The sequence below is a fragment of the Scleropages formosus genome, chromosome 9 (genome assembly GCF_900964775.1).
Source record: "Scleropages formosus chromosome 9, fSclFor1.1, whole genome shotgun sequence".
In the NCBI taxonomy this organism is placed as follows: Eukaryota; Metazoa; Chordata; class Actinopteri; order Osteoglossiformes; family Osteoglossidae; genus Scleropages; species Scleropages formosus.
Window position 1 is genome coordinate 11,717,027 of NC_041814.1, and position 17,964 is coordinate 11,734,990.

Sequence of the window (17,964 nt, forward strand, 5' to 3'; positions counted from 1 at the left end):
GCATCATGGTTTGTTTTGGTCAGATGAATCATTTAATTAGGGAACTAGCTGATGCATTTATGACACTTAAATATCAGGTATTTTATAATTTTTTTTTATAAGTTAAGAATATCTTGTTTTGTGGAATATTTAACTGCAATATTATTGACACCTTAAATTGAATGCCAGTTTCCGAAATTATTACTATAACATTTTCTCTAAAAGTAACAAATTATTTTCCTGAATCAATTAAATTGAAATGTTATGGAAACAGGGGGTGCGGTGGCGCAGTGGGTTGGACCGCAGTCCTGCTCTCCAGTGGGTCTGGGGTTCAAGTCCCGCTTGGGGTGCCTTGCGGTGGACTGGCGTCCCGTCCTGGGTGTGTCCCCTTCCCCCTCCGGCCTTACGCCCTGTGTTGCCGGGTAGGCTCCGGTTCCCCGTGACCCCGTAAGGGACAAGCGGTTCTGAAAATGTGTGTGTGTGTGTGTGTGTGTTATGGAAACACCAGGCAGGTTTCCTCTGCAACAAATTACTCACTTGAATTAGTCTGTAGTTCAGAAATTGATTGAACCATCACTTGTCTTTATAGCTGGAGACTATGTTAGCACCTGAATGGCATTTTATTATCAGAAAGCTTAGCATACAGGCCTATGTTGAATTCAAAACACTAACTGTCCCTCAGATTTAAGTACTTCTTAATAACTTCAAGATTTCATGCATGGCATTTCATGGTACAAACATGATCCTCATCTGTGCTGAAGAAACATGTATTTGTGAAAATTTTGCAATCCATATTAATTTGAGATAGTTTAATATAATGAAAAGGAACAGCAATTCATGGGTAATATTCTTTGTCCTGAACTTAGGAAAACAACTGTGACCACAAATTTGTTCATAACTCCAACCACTATATCATGACAGCTTAATAATACAAATGTCCCTTGAATCTAAAAGAATGCTGCAAAAACGGCTTTTCCAGTGCAGTGTTGCAGTGTCTGCAGCCTCTCCTGAAAAAACATACACCACATGACAGGATGCCAATACATCACAATGCAGCATTTTTAATATTTTTTTATTAACTTCTGAATAAAATTGAAATTAAAACTTGTTTAAAAATTCATCATCTCCTCCCATTCAGTGCTGTTGACTGCTGTCACTCATTTTGAATAACTGCTTGTTTTGGTTTAGGTGCCTATCCTGCAATGACTGGGCACAAGTCTGGAAGGTATATAATAGACAGCTTGCCAGTCCACTACAGGGTGGCAACACACATACAATGGGCAGTTTACTGTTACCAGCTCACCTCAGCTACATGTCCTTGTCCTTAAACTGTGGGAAAAAATCAGAGCACCTGCAATAAATCCACATGAACATGGAACCTTTATACAAATTGAGCTAGATTCAAACCTATGACCCAACAGCTCAGGTGCTATTAGGCAGTAGCACTACTTGCTGAGCCATCAAGTCACCCCTTATCATACAAGCAGGAACTTTAAATTATTTACCAATTTATACATTATCATATTCTTTCTTGGGGAGTGTGCTGGAGCAATGGGTTTGGCTGGTCCCCACTGTGTGATGGACCTGGGGTTTGAGCCCTGCCGGAGGTGCCCTGCAACGGTCTAGCATCCTGCCCTAGGCGTGTCCTCGTCCCCATGCACTGCGCTGCCAGGCAGGCTAACCCTGCTCGGGACAAGCAGTTGTTGACGTGGGTTGGTTGATATTCTTTCTGGAAAAATTTAAGTATCAGAAGCAGGGTTCAGTCCGGGAACCTTCATCTGGAAAGGCACGAACTCTAACTTCAAAGTAAATGGAAAATATATTAAAAACCTGATTTAATTTTAATATTAATTTATTATACAAAACTAGAAACCTTTAAACATTATGCTTAAATGTGAATAATCAGATAGCATATCTGAACTGTGCAGTGCAAAGAATTCATAATTAATTGATAATTAACCCAAACTCACATTTCAGGTCTGGGTACATTTTCATAAATATAACAATCATATCATGATTTGTATAAAAGAAATAATAATAATTTTTTTTCTTAAAGAAATGAAAATGTGACCACTGAAATGTTTTGTTTGATGGTTTATATCCATCTGCTTAAAAATACATAGCCAAAACCTTGAAGGGGAGATTTGCCCCCAGAATATTCAAGCAAGCTTGATGTAGGCCTGCCGAACCAATATTTGTGCATAAATACTTCCCCAGCAGTAGTACTGGTGACATTTGCTTGTTCTTCAAATACCAAATTATTGCATAAACTATAAAAATGTCAGTTTGCCGCTTTCTGTTCTGACTACATTCAAACAAGCAAAAACCAATTAATTCTTTGATGAACTGACATATATTTGTCAAGTTATTATAATCCTTATTAAACAGTTGTTACTTTTTTGTGCTATAATGAGAACAAAATAGCATACAGGAAAGCATTATCATGACACATGTACACGTAACATCCCTCTGCATAAATAAAATGTAAATTACTTTGGGTTGGAATTGCAATCCAAAACTGGGTCATCAAGTTTTTCTTTGTTATCCTTTGCCTTTGTGTAGCATTTTATATCTGAGGTCGGTAGCAGTTTAGAATTAGAGCACACAGCCTTGCAACAGTTTCCACGTGCAGCACCTTAATTTGTACACCCCTTCAGCTGTCCTACTGCACAGAGATAAATGTTCTGCTGCCCTCTACTTGTCGAAATATATACTTACTAACCAATTCATTGCTGGCAAACCGCAGGTGTAGCTGGTGTAACTTCTGAGAATCATCTACAAATTAACAAATAATGGCAGTGTAATTAAGGGGAAAAACACTTGGATGCAATTTTCAAACAAAACATAAATGATAAAAAGTATGAAAAATATGTAGCCATGACGCTGCATTTCTAATATGACCGAAAACTGTTCAAACATTTTTTAAAGATTTGAACTCTATGATTATGTATAAAAAAATATTAATTTCATGAATTGTTTCATTTGATGTCTTGTCATATGGAGTTCTATCCTTTGTAACTGCCTAAACTCCTAACCCATAGCCTCTCTGTCTCTCTCTCTCTCTCGTTCTCTCTGTATATATACATTTACACACACAGAGAACATTATTAGGAACACTGTACTAATTCTGGGTAGGGTCTCCTTTTGCTCTCAGAACAGCTTCAGTTCTTTGTGGTATAGATTCCACAAGTTGTTGTCAGCATGGATCAGAATATCAAAGGAATGTGTTTCCATGACTGCATCACACAATTTCTGCAATTTCTGCACATTCATGCTGCGACTCTCCCATTCTACCTTTTGTTTTATGGCATGGTGCATTATTGTGCTGGAAGTAGCCATTAGAAGATGGGTAAACTGTGGCCATAAAGGGATGCACATGGTCAGCAACAATATTCAGATAGGCTGTGTCATTCAAGCGATGATTGATTGGTATTAATGGCCCCAGAGTGTTCCAAGAAAACATACCCCATAGCATTACACCACCACCACCAGCCTGGACTGCTGACACAAGGCAGGTTGGGTCCATTGATTCATGTTGTGTGCCTCATCTGTGTGCCTCAGCAGAAATCAAGATTCATCAGACCAGGCTATATTTTTCCAGTCTTCAACTATCCAGTTTTGGTGAGCCTGTGCTTACTGTAGCCTCAGCTTTTTGTTCTTGGATGACAGGAGTGGAACCCTGCTGTTTTAGCCCATCCACCTCGTGGTTTGATGTGTTGTGCATTCTGAAATGCTTTTCTGCTCACCACAGTTGTAAAGAGTGATTATCTGAGTTACTGTAGCTTTTCTGTAGCTCAAACTAGTCTGACCGTTTTCCTCTGACCTCTCTCATCAACAAAGCATTTATCTCCACAGCGCTGCAGCTCACTGGATGTTCTTTGTTTTTCACACCGTTCCAAGTAAACTTTAGAGATTGTTGTGCGTGAATATCCCAGGAGATCAGCAGTTACAGAAATACTTAAACGAGCCCTTCTATATTACACGTACAGGTGTTCAAAATAAAGTGCTCGGTGAGTGTACATATTTTCATTTTCGAAACTGAAATCATGTGATGTGTAGACTCATGGGCATAGATATTAGGATTGTGTATTCCGTGTGCAATAGAGTTGTTCATTTCTGTGTGAAGTATGTTATTAACTCACCAACAAATCCAGTTTTTCTATTGTGTAATGTTCTCTTGCCATTCCTGCAGTTCCTCAGCTGTCATTTGGTAGCTTGTTTGCACCTTGGCCCACCCGTGTCATGTCTTTTCACCTTGAGAAGTTCATCTTTTCTCTGCTGAAAAAAAAAAAAAAACAAGATAATATGTGTTTGTTGAAATTAGTTTTTTGGCCAACAAAAGCTTTATATAAAACTGTGTTCTACCCTTTCTATACTTAAAAACAATGTATTGTCAAAAACTGTACACTATACAACTGGACAGAGCAAAAGAGGTGAAATTAACAACATATTGCAAAACTGTCAAAATGTAATATCTCTGTCACTGGACACAGTGATTGGCCCTGGTCTTCATGACAGGTTTCCAGTAGAGAATGTAGCATGACCACTTTGTTCGTGATGTATTTTGTTTTTATCCTGACATATTTCAAGTCTTTAAAACATTCCCTTAGTAGTGGCCCAAAGTGGCCGTGTTCAGCCAGTAACACTACCATATTAACCATTGCCCTTTTTTATGTCAGAAAAGTGTGTGTGTGTAAAAAGTATTCGGCCCACTTTTTAATGTTTTATTGTTTTACAGCATTGGATCAAAAAAGTGCCTGCTAAATGAATAAATGTAAATGTAAATCACAGTTGATTTAATTAGGCTTTCTTGAAACTGATAATGAGAAAAGGACTCAAATGTCAAAGTGAAAACAAATCACTATAAATCAATCTAAATTTATTGCTAAATAATTTATTGTCTAAGTATTCACCCCGCTTTATTATAACAGACCTAAAACATCACTGGCATAGCCAATTGGTTTTAGAAGCCATGTAATAAGGTAAACAGGGATCACCTGTCAGGATCGCTAGGAAGAGTTCATTACAAAGTTTAAGCAATCATCCACAGCATTGTCCTGGAGTTTTCTGGGGTTAGAAACTTGCTCTGAATGGTGTCCTGACTGGGGTTAAAGTCAGAGCAAAAAAAAAAAAAACAGCAAAGAAAAACTGATTTTTCACCTCAGTAGTTAGGTTCTCCAGAGCTGGGAAAAATGGGTTCAGGGACAAGAATGCCCATGGTTCCTAAGCTGAGATATGCCTGGGTTTGCAATGTAGGAGGAATTTTATTTTAGTTTTTGCACCCACTGCACAGACGTTTTCCCACAGGATGTCATAACACACTTTTGTCCCCCATAACAGACACTGCCCACTCTTTTGTCCCAAAGCAATAAGTCTAAATTGCAGAGTTCTTTGCTCCCTTTCACACTATAGCAGTCATTGCTGAGGGGAACTGTGTACTGCAGAAAATCTTTACACACTGAAGTACAGAGAAATAACTCTGCTTTCTTTACTTTCTGTCTGTTTGCAGTTGTCCAGTGTGCTGTTCTTCTGTATCAAGTTTTTGCAATTGATGGCTAACCACATTGGCAGCTTAATAAACAAATACAATATTATAATGACAATAGTAACACTGAATTTATTGTTTACATTTATCTGGTGCTTTTTTCCAAACTAACTTACAGCTTTTTTCCAAACTAACTTACCCATTTATACAGCGAGGTAATTACCTTGCTCAAGGGTACTACACCCAGAGGTGAGGATCAAACTTGTGACTGGGGGATCCAAAGGTGGTAGTCCTCACCACTCTGTTGCCAGCTGTCTACTGAAGGTATGGTTATGGTGCTGAGTTATGAGGCTTTGCATTAAAAAGTGTTTCTCAGGAACACATTGCATTTACATTATTTAATTTAGCTGACACTTCTGTCCAAAGCAACTTAAAATGTTAAGTTATTTCTAAGAGTAGTCCTCAAGAGCAGTACAGCTGGACATAAGATTCCAACCTTACCCTCTGGATTCAAAGGCAGGAGTTCTAACCACTGTGCTACCAGCTACCTCTAAACACAGGTATATGACAGGGAAGTTGACTGTTGTAAAAAGGATAAGTGTAGTAATTCTCAGAATCTTCTACTGGATATATTATTGAAAAGGTTATTTATTGGTAATGGATTATTTTATGTATGCCTGTGCTTGAGATGCTGCACCTTTCCTTTCATTCATTATAAGGTGAAGCAGTAACTGTAATGTCTATTTAAAAAATGTTGCTGAAGATGCAGGATATTTTCAGTAATTTGCTTTTGATTTGAAATTCATGTATTGTTTTATTTAATATATGCTAAAACTATAATCTTCACTTCCAGCTCAACTGTAAATTAATGCAGTCGTCATGGTATCGTGACCCGGCTGGTTGAACAATGAGGTGAACACAAGGGTAGTGTGGAGACACAGAAGGTTTATATTTTTCAGCAAACATCCCAGTCCCCTTTTTAAGGGTGCAAGTGTCAGAGTAACAATTAATAATCGCAACAGTCGGTAATGCTAGCAATACTAGTCACCCTTCTTTTCCTTCCTCTCTGTATGTCTCTAGAATTAAGCGGCTAAAGACAGTAAGCTCAGTGCTCAGAAATTCCATTCTCCAGTTAGATTAACAAATATCAATCTCAATACAGAAGAAGAGTTCAACATCATAATATTTTTTAAAAGTTTTTTTTTTTTTTCCATTTTCTTCAATTCAGCTGTTTCTTTTTTTCAAGTAAGCTGTGCTTCTGTGAATATTGTAACAATCCGCGTTATTGAGGAATTTCATGTTGGAGCAGGAAAAGATGCTTATTGTAAAGAGCTGGAAACTGTGGGTAAAATTGTTGTCCAACCATTAAGTTGAAAGGGATTGTAAGAGGGTGAGTGTCCGTTGGGCAATGTGAAGAAGAGAAGGAAAGCCTGAAAAAGGCTAAGCAGGTTGGGAAGGCTGTATTGAGGTGCAGGTCCTTGAGGACAAGTGGTCCTCGGACCAAGAGTATTATTTCCTTTGCTATCGCCTCATCTGAAGCTAGACCACAGGGCACTACAGTATCTTCTTTTTTCTTTAATTAAAAAACTGATAACAAATTATAAATATGATTAATAAAAATTTAACAAAAACCAACATATCAAGTGCATGGCAGTCCAGCTCATTGTTATATATTTCAAGGGCACTTTTCAATATGGTTTTTGTGTGTGATTCCTTTCAATTGAAATATAAAAAAACACCCTTTGATGCACAGTATTATAATATATTTATTTTGTTTTTTCTCTTATTCGCATGTAAGTGCTTCATTTTAAATTTGACAATCTGACTCTCATGAGAAAGCAGCTGAAGAACCCTGGAACAGTATATCCCTTTGTACATGACATTTTATTGGAAGCATGGAAATCAGGAATTTAGGGAATAAGTATGCAAACTACATTTACATTTATTCACTTAGCAGACGCTTTTCTCCAAAGCAACTTACAACAGATACTACGTAGTGTTACTAGTCCACACACCTTATTCACCAAGGTGACTTACACTACATACATACATCAGTGGAACGCACTCTCTCTGTATCACTCACATACTATGGGGAAACCTGAACAGCATGTCTTTGGACTGTGGGAGGAAACCCACACAGACACTGGGTGAACATGCAAACTCCACACAGACTGAGCGGGGATCAGAAAAAAGAATTAGAAAAAAGAATTTAAAGTTATAATCTCATTCTTTATAATCATATGGTTTGAAGTATGTGCAAGTAATGGGATTTAGATGACTAAGGCAGTGAAAAGCAAGACAAAATGTGTAGCATGCTGAATAAATTAATAATCTATCTTGTTACTACACATTTTCAGCGATATAGCTTGTGGGTCAGTCATACAACAGTTACCAGGCCTGGCAAGCAACCTGCTGTTGTTGATCATGCAATAGAAATATTAGCTAGAAAGCCATTTCATTCTATGTTTAAAGAATTGAGAAAGCCAAGTTTTTGTCAGTAGGAGTTGAACAAAGAACCATCAAATTCTTCTGGTCATATATGTTAGAGATTTAGCTATATTAGGGATTTAGTGCACAGTTGGTTCAGACTGTGCTTTTTAAAAATTATTCCTGGTTCACTTGTGATACATCAGGTCTGATGACATTTTATTCAGATTACTTCTATATACGGAATTGTCAACTGAGCAGCGCACATTGCAGTTCTAAGGGATAAGAACTACAGACTCCTGCATTAACTGAATATGTGGACAAAACTGATTGCATATTTACTCTTTCTCTGGTAATAAATGCAGTTGTTACTACTAAAGTTTTTCCATCAGGAATTTTAGCTGTAAATGTCTATCGAAAAATTTTCACCCCCCGCTTCCAAATATCAGCATCTTAAGCAGAATAAAAAGTTATAGTGCCTTTATTTTACTTTTCAAAGACATGACCCACATGGCAAAATACATACTTATTTCTCTTTTAACTTTGTAAATAAACTTTAGAATTGTTTGTAAATCCCACCTGTCAGTTCTTCTAATTGTCAGTGTGAACGGCAATTAAAACATTTCAAGTTAATTGGGACCCCAGGGCAGGGTGTATGATGTTATTTTTTGGCCAGTCAAAAGTGTCATGGACTCAAAACATAAAGTTCTTGGCAAAAGAACCCCAGCTGGATAGTGACATGATGATGGCTCTAATGTTTTTGAGGAAACAATATCCTGAGAGACTTGTCATAATGAAGCCTTAACCCTACAGACAGGGATCAGTGCATTTTCAATTGTTACCTGTCAAGAGCCAGATGCACTGTCAGATTTTTTTTTTTTTTAATTTACTCTACGTTGAGTGTATTACACCATCATTTGCCTGGGGATACGCAAGGTTACTGCAACAATCCTGATAGAACAAGTTTATTTGAGCAGGATTTTTGGAAATGCTTCTGAACTGTATGGACCCTGTGGCAACACCAACTGGTAAAATGCTATTACTGGTCACGAAGTACTGAAAGCAGTCTGCTGACATCGCAGTAGCCTGAAAACATCCAATTTATAAAAAGTGTGTGCCCCCTTAAACACTGCTTTTATCAAATCAAAATTTGTGCTAACAAAAAAGAACATTCTGGCAATTGTTTGTAGAATTCGATAAAATCAGACAATATTGTTTTCTATATATAGCTCTTCTGAGCATTTAGTTGTTGCCACCAATAGTGTAACTGTAGGGCCCAAATTTAAAAAATTAACTTTTTTATTAATAATATTTCTGATCTTATGGTTTTTAAGTTATCTGTTGATGCTCGAAAGAGTCCATAATGCTGTATACTCAGTGAGGAAAAGTTAATATCTCCCTTGAATTCTCCTGAACATTTGTGACTGACTTGCTCACCCAGTTTAAAAAGGAAAACAGATTAATTCTCTCTCTTCCTATAAATTTCTCCCAAACACATCAACAATAAACCTAACCCTAAACTTGTACTTTAAACTGAAGAATACATAATCCTCTATTCAATAAAGATTATAAGACCAGGACATTTAACAATGCAAACCATAAATTTACCATTGATAGTCCTTAAAAATTGCTACAATCCTCAGGGTATTTTTTGACTACAGTGTTTTTAACAATAATCCTCAGGTAAGTCAGGGTACATAAAAACTGTCATACGAAACTCAGATGAATACAAGCGCACCCACTTAGAGCCACAGATTCACCAGAAGTACATGTCTTTGCACTGTGGGAGGAAACCAGAATGCCTGGAGGACACTGATGCAGGAAGCACAACAAGAACATGCAAACTCCACACAGACTGAGCTGGATATGTACCCACGTCTACATCCACAACATACAAGCAAAAAGGCACCAGTTCCATCCTTCACACACAAATTCATTGGCTATACTGCCAAAATTCCACTGGTGATTGTAATTCACTTTTACTCCTTTCTCTAACTGCCCTGGGCTGAGCCTTGAATAGTTTTTATTATCCAGGGATGAAAATGGGTTATTTCATATTAACCCTTTCTGACTAGCTACTTGCCCTGCACTACTTCTTACAGGTTTATTGTTGTTTTTTTTTTTTTTTTCCTTTGTAAACCTACTGCAACAGGAAACCTGCCTTTAATAGAACTTCTTTTCTGATTATCCTTCTTGTTGGAGACCAGCTTTATGAATTTCAATATTGTAGAGCCAGCCACAGCCATCACCGCAGGCCTTTGTCGCCTATGTCAATGCTATCGGACAATTGGCAAATAACTCCTCTGTCCCCCAGTGTCCATCATCTGTGGGGTTCTTCCAAGTGGAGGATCTACCCTCCAGGTTGGAGGAGCCACCCTTCAGCAGTGCGGTCTCAGGCTGCTTCCCTATGGGCAATGTCATTGCCTCCCCCCCCGGCAGCTGTCACTTCCATTTTCAGTGCTACAACTGGAGCTGTCTTCGTGTTTGTCATCTATTGTTTAGCACTCTGCATTACTTTGCTGAGAAAAGTGATATATAAAAATAAATTGAATTAAATCTTCATTGTCATCTTCATCTCTACCATTCCATCCTCTCTTGTTAATGTCTTGCTTTGGTAGCCATGTTACTGGTGTAGCCTTGAAAAATCCTGAAGTGCTCTTTAAGTGCTTCAGGGTGGCTCTCTTGGCTAATCTTGTCAGTGCACTTTTACATGGGTTGAAAGGCCTATGTGAGTGATGCCCTTCAATGGATTGGCATCCTGCCCAGCATTTAGAATGTGGAAAGTTGAAATTTCAAGGTTAAAAAAACAAAACTGAATTTTAATTTACAATTTAAAGCATCTTTTTCAATGTTACAGAAATGTAAATATAAGTATAATCACCCATTTTTCAGGAATTTAAACATTTCTCTTTCCAAAAGTATCAGACCAAAAATTTAGCTAATTAACTTTTTTAGATGATAATCGACTATAAATTAGTTATGTGATAATCATAGCTGCATGACCTGTATGGAAGGATGAGTTTTTTTGTTGTTTTGTTTTATTAAAATGCACTCCATATTTCTTCCCTTTGAGATTTTTTTCTTTTAATTTTTGTGTAAATAAGTCGCTGTCATGAAGACTTCTGCTGTGCACAAAACTTTTTTTTTTGCCACCTTACCCACAGTCTCCTTTCCTGTGACATATTGCTTTGCTTAATTTCTTCACTGAGGTTTTCTGAAGGACAAGATAAAGATAAGAGTCAACATCATTCTTCTGTCTTTCAATTTACGAGAACATGACATTATCTGAATCAGCAACTTAATTCTAAATTCTGAAGTAGATTAATAATTAAATTCTAAAGTAGATAAACTTCTTTCAAACACATTTTTTGCTGAAAATATTGCTCTCTCTCTCCATATAGACTGTATCTATATGTGTGTATATATACAGGTTGTCCCCGATTTACGATGTGGTTATGTTCCGCGAAACCCATCGTAAGTCAAAAACATCGTAAGTTGAAAATGAATTTAATACACCTAATGCACACTTCTGTGTGACAGACTGGGAGTAAAGAAAAAACTAAATCTGTTTTAATATGAATAAAATCACCACTGATATGATGTGCTATATCTTCACTTTGAGTGACTACAGGCTGTAGAAGAATGTCTTCCCAACAAGATCTTTAAAGGGAGGTGTCTCTGGTGAAAGCTTCCATATAAGCCTTAGAACAAAATCTGACCTGTTAACCTCCACAGAAAAGAGTAACCACTGTTTTTGTTCACCAGCCTTTTACAATAGATATGTCACTGAGGCACTGAGTACATCTCCTCAACACTTGTCCCTTTGGATTTTGTTCATGTTCCTTGACAAACGTCAGAGGAAGACAAAATAGAAATGACAGCAGTTTCCAAACCTGGCAATTTTAAGGTACTCAGGTAAAATTTGAAGTCACATGTTGTGCTGTAAGCTCAGAAAAATGTGTAGATATGGTTCCATTTAAAGAATAACCTTTAACTCTTTAACGATTGGATTCCTTTGTAGGTTCCATTTCTTAACACATTCCAGTTTTTAAAAAGTTAATAAACTCTTATGGCGGTCTGCATACATAGCAAAAAGTTATTTAGTCATAAAAGTCTAAAAATGCAAATATGAATACATTATGGCCTTTAATGGGGTGGAGGTTGCCACATTGATGACATAAATGTAAATGCAAGTTTTTAAAACTAATTATCCAAAGTAATTGTGCCAAAATATAAATTCCACAATACATATTGTAGTGTGTGAGCAAGTGCTAATTGGAGATAAGTTAGTTATGTCTGGTTGGGTTTGATGCATATGATTGATTGATTGAGTGGTCTGGTGTGGATGGATGTGCACGTCAGTAAAAGAAGTGGTGAATTTGTGTATTATCTGGAGTGCGGGAGTTAAGTAAAAGGTTGAAAAACATGGAAAACATGCAGAGTCCCTTATTACTTTACTGTGTGTGTACTGCCAAAAAGACACAACACCTATGATGATCTACAACCCCAGTATATTGGTTATGATGTGTGGTTAAGCCCATCTACCCTGTTCAGATAATTTAATGTTTATTCTCTTCTGTAAAAAGAGAGGTACAACGGAACACATCCTCAGTGGCTGTACAAGAGCACTAGATGAGGGCTACTACTGCTGGCACTATAACCAGTTGCTCAAGGCTGTGGTGGGGCCTGTCAGTGATGGAACAGCACACAGTACGAGCTGCCAGCTGGCAAGGCAGCCATAGCATTTGTCAGGCTGAAAGAGTGGAATCATCACCCAGTGCCAGTTCAGTGCTCCTGGTGATGGCACAACACAGTTTATGGTTGAGATACAAAGGGATTCCGGGATTCCAGCCACCATCACAGAGACACCTTGTTCTGCAGTCTGAAACCTTAAAAGTTAAGCTCCCGGATCTTGAGAAGAATGTATGGAGACTCATGAGCGAAAAATTGAAAGGTATGAGAAATTGATGGAGCAGCTGCTCAGTAAGGTTGTGTGCCCATTGAAGTAGGCTACACAGATTTGGCAGGAAAGTCACTGTACAGAACCTGTTGTATGCTGGGCATCACAGGCAGCCAGAGGATAAAGGTCATCAGAGTTTTGCTGAAGTTGCGTAGAGTGCATCTACGTGGCTGTGAAGATGAGGTGTCTATTGTGAAAGGCCTACCTCAGTTTATATATAAATCTCCCTCTCACCCCCACATGGGGTGATGTGTGTGTGTGTGTGTGTGTGTGTGTGTGTGTGTGTGTGTGTGTGTGTCTTCCTCAAGCTCAGGTCCTCTACCAGAGGCCTTGGAGTTTGAGGGTTCTGCACAGTATCTTAGCTATTCCTAGGACTGCGCTCTACTGGACAGAGACTTCAAATGTTGTTCCCGGAATCTGCTGGAGCCATTCTCACAGTTTGTGGGGTCACAGCCCAGAGTGCTCCTATTAGCACTGGGGCCACTCTGGACTTCACCTTCCACACCCATTCAGATTCTTTCTTCAGCTCTTGGTACTTCTCAATCTTTTCACGCTCCTTCTTTCTGATATTGGGATCACTTGGGGTTGCTACGTCTATCAGAATTGCCCTCTTTTCCTCCTTGTCGACCACCACTATGTTTGGTTGGGTGGCCAGCAACTGTCTGTCAGTCTGAAACTTAACGTCCCACATATACTGTACTATATATATAATATAGTATAGTATATTATACTATATTACTATACTATACTATACTTATAATGTTGAATTATATGATAGTACAGTTGTAGCTAGACACATGTAGCCATTCGTGGCAGCCACTATGAAGTGACAGAAAAACAGATAGCGGAGTTGCTGTCCTCAGTTGGGACTCTACGCACCGTGTTCAGTTACACATGTTCTGTTTAGTGTAGCTGGATTTCGTATGCCCTGATTTTGTCACTGTTTTGCCCTGTTACAGTATGATAGCTACTCTTTGGTAATATTTGTATTGTAACGACCCGCGGAAGGGGGTGCGGTGGCGCAGTGGGTTGGACCGAAGTCCTGCTGTCCGGTGGGTCTGGGGTTCGAGTCCCGCTTGGGGTACCTTGCGACGGACTGGCGTCCCGTCCTGGGTGTGTCCCCTTCCCCCTCTGGCCTTGCGCCCTGTGTTACCGGGTAGGCTCCGGTTCCCCGTGACCCCGTAAGGGACAAGCGGTTCTGGAACTGTGTGTGTGTGTGTGTGTGTGTGTGTGTGTGTGTAACGACCCGCGTTACTGTTTAAATGTAGATAGTTGCATTATGGGAAATAATGTTAAATGTGTGTAACCACTGGGGGCACTTAAGGGGAAAATGGTAGGGTGACCATGTCTCCCAGTGTGTCAGGAAGAATTGAGGGGTGCTAAGACAGGCTGGCTGTAAGTGCAGGTCCTGGAGGAAAAGGGGTTCTCTGACCGAGAGCATTATTTCCCTTGTGTTGGTGTTCGAATAAACTATTCGTTATAAACGCTGCTTCCGCGCCCTTCTTCGCCCCATCCAAACCCACGGCGCTGCGCGCCACAGTATGTTCATGAATTTACGTGCTTAAAATTGCTTCCAAATCAAGAAAGAAAAGTTCCTAACAAATGCTGGATATTTCAAACAGGATGGGTGAATTTTCACTTTTTCTTGAAGTGAAGAAAGAGCCCATTTGTTTTACAGGCTATGAAGCAGTTTCAGTTCCTAAGGATAAAATTGCTAAAAGACAGTACTGCACAAAAAATACATCTACATTTGACAGATTCCAAGGCTAATTTCTTGAAAGTACACCAGCATTTTAATTAAAACCCAACTGCTATATTGTTTAGAAATCAAGCTGCAGTGAGAGGTAAATTTTTCTGCAGATTATCTTAAATTGATAGATTCTCGTGCAGCTTTTATTAAACCGAAGCTCCATGTGTGAAACAGACCTTCAGAGGAGTGTCCCAAGTTATTTTGCCTCGCTGTAGGGGACATTCACCTTCGCAGAGCAGCGTTCCATTGTAAGCCCCTTTGAATCACGCTTTCAGTTGGCTGCTGTCAAATAATAATGCCTGGCCACTCTAGGTTCAACTCTCTATTTTAGTGTTGGGGAGAATTATGCAATACTCATTTTTTTATTAAAAGTGGTACATGTCAATATAGTAATATAATAATAGGTTTCAAGTGTTATAAAATTCATCCATCCATCCATCCATCTTCCTCCGCTTTTATCCGGGGCCGGGTCGCGGGGGCAGCAGTCCGAGCAGAGTACTCCAGACCTCCCTCTCCCCGCACACCTCCTCCAGTTCCTCTGGGGGAACCCCAAGGCGTTCCCAGGCCAGCCGGGAGACATAGTCTCTCCAACGTGTCCTGGGTCTGCCCCGAGGCCTCCTCCCAGTGGGACAAGCCCGGAGCACCTCCCCAGGGAGGCGTCCAGGAGGCATCCGGAACAGATGCCCGAGCCACCTCAACTGGCTCCTCTCGATGCGGAGGAGCAGCGGCTCTACTCCGAGCTCCTCCCGGGTGACTGAGCTCCTCACCCTATCCCTAAGGGTGCGCCCAGCCACTCTGCGGAGGAAACTCATTTCTGCCGCTTGTATCCGCGATCTCATTCTTTCGGTCATGATCCAGAGTTCATGACCATAGGTGAGGGTAGGAACGTAGATCGACCGGTAAATTGAGAGCTTCGCCTTACGACTCAGCTCCCTCTTCACCACAACAGACCGGTACAATGACCGCATTACTGCAGACGCCGCACCGATCCGTCTGTCGACCTGCCGCTCCATTTTTCCCTCACTCGTGAACAAGACCCCAAGATACTTAAACTCCTCCACTTGAGGGAGCAACTCCCCCCTAACCCGGAGGGAGCAATCCACCTTTTTCCGACTGAGAACCATGGCCTCGGATTTGGAGGTGCTGATTCTCATCCCCGCCGCTTCGCACTCGGCTGCAAACCTCCCCAGTGCACGCTGCAAGTCTTGACTTGATGAAGCCAACAGGACCACATCGTCCGCAAAAAGCAGAGACGAGATCTCGCGGCCACCAAAACAGACACCCTCCGTTCCCTGACTGCGCCTAGAAATTCTGTCCATAAAAATAATGAACAGAATCGGTGACAAAGGGCAGCCCTGGCGGAGTCCAACATGCACCGGGAACAGGTCCGACTTACTGCCGGCAATGCGAACCAAGCTCCTGCTCCGGTCATACAGGGAACGAACAGCCCGTAGCAACGAGCCCCGAACCCCATAATCCCGAAGCACCCCCCACAGGATGCCACGAGGGACACGGTCGAATGCCTTCTCCAGGTCCACAAAACACATATGGACTGGTTGGGCAAACTCCCCGAACCCTCCAACACCCTAGTGAGGGTATAGAGCTGGTCCAGTGTTCCACGGCCAGGGCGAAAACCGCATTGCTCCTCCTGAATCCGAGGTTCGACTATCGGTCGGATTCTCCTTTCCAGTACCCTGGCATAGACTTTCCCAGGGAGGCTAAGGAGTGTGATCCCCCTGTAGTTGGAACACAATCTCCGGTCCCCCTTCTTAAAAAGAGGGACCACCACCCCGGTCTGCCAGTCCAGAGGCACCGTTCCCGAACTCCACGCGATGCTGCAGAGGCGTGTCAGCCAAGACAGCCCCACAACATCCAGAGACTTGAGAAACTCGGGGCGGATCTCATCCACCCCCGGAGCCTTGCCACCGAGGAGTTTTTTGACTACCTCAGCAACTTCAGCCAGGGTAATGGACGAGTCCCCCTCCGAGTCCCCAGCCTCAGCTTCCTCTACGGAAGGCGTGTCGGAGGGATTGAGGAGATCCTCAAAGTACTCCTTCCACCACCCGAGAACATCCTCAGCTGAGGTCAGCAGCGCACCACTTCCACTGTAAACAGTGTTCGTGGAACACCGCTTCCCCCCTCTGAGTCGCCGGACGGTTTGCCAGAATCTCTTTGAGGCCGACCGAAAGTCTTCCTCCATGGCCTCACCGAACTCCTCCCAAGCCCGAGTTTTTGCCGCGGCGACTGCCAGAGCCGCGCTCCGTTTGGCCCGTCGGTACCCGTCAGCTGCTTCAGGAGTCCCATGAGCCAGCCAGGCCCGATAGAACTCCTTCTTCAGCTTGACGGCATCCCTTACTTCCGGTGTCCACCACCGTGTTCGGGGATTGCCGCCGCGACAGGCACCGGAGACCTTATGGCCGCAGCTCCGAACAGCCGCACCGACAATGGAGGAGCGGAACATAGTCCATTCAGACTCAATGTCCCCCACCTCCCTCGGGACCTGGTTGAAGCTCTGTCGGAGGTGGGAGTTGAAGACCTCTCTGACAGGGGCCTCCGCCAAACGTTCCCAACAGACCCTCACTATGCGTTTGGGCCTGCCAGGTCTGTCCAGCTTTTTCCCCCGCCATCGAATCCAACTCACCACCAGGTGGTGATCAGTTGACAGCTCAGCCCCTCTCTTCACCCGAGTGTCCAAGACATATGGCCGAAGGTCAGAAGAAACGACTACAAAGTCGATCATCGACCTCCGACCTAGGGTGTCCTGGTGCCAAGTGCACTGGTGGACACCCTTATGCATGAACATGGTGTTCGTTATGGATAAACCGCGACTAGCACAGAAATCCAATAACAACTCACCGCTCGGGTTCAGATCAGGGAGGCCGTTCCTCCCAATCACGCCCCTCCAGGTATCACTGTCGCTGCCCACGTGGGCGTTAAAGTCCCCCAGTAGAACGACAGAGTCCCCAGTGGGAGCGCTTTCCAGCACGCCCCCCAGGGACTCTAAAAAGGCCGGGTACTCTACACTGCCGCTAGGCGCATAAGCACAAACGACAGTGAGAGACCGTTCCCTGACCCGAAGGCGTAGGGAGATGACCCTCTCATTCACCGGGGTAGACTCCAACACATGGCGGCTGAACTGGGGGGCTATTAATAAGCCCACACCAGCCCGCCGCCTCTCACCTTGGGCAACGCCAGAATAGTGGAGAGTCCACCCTCGATCGAGTAGAGTGGTTCCAGAACCCAAGCTGTGAGTGGAAGTGAGCCCGACTATATCTAGACGGTATCTCTCAACTTCCCGCACCAGCTCAGGCTCCTTCCCCGCCAGTGAGGTGACATTCCAAGTCCCAAAAACCAGAGTTGGCG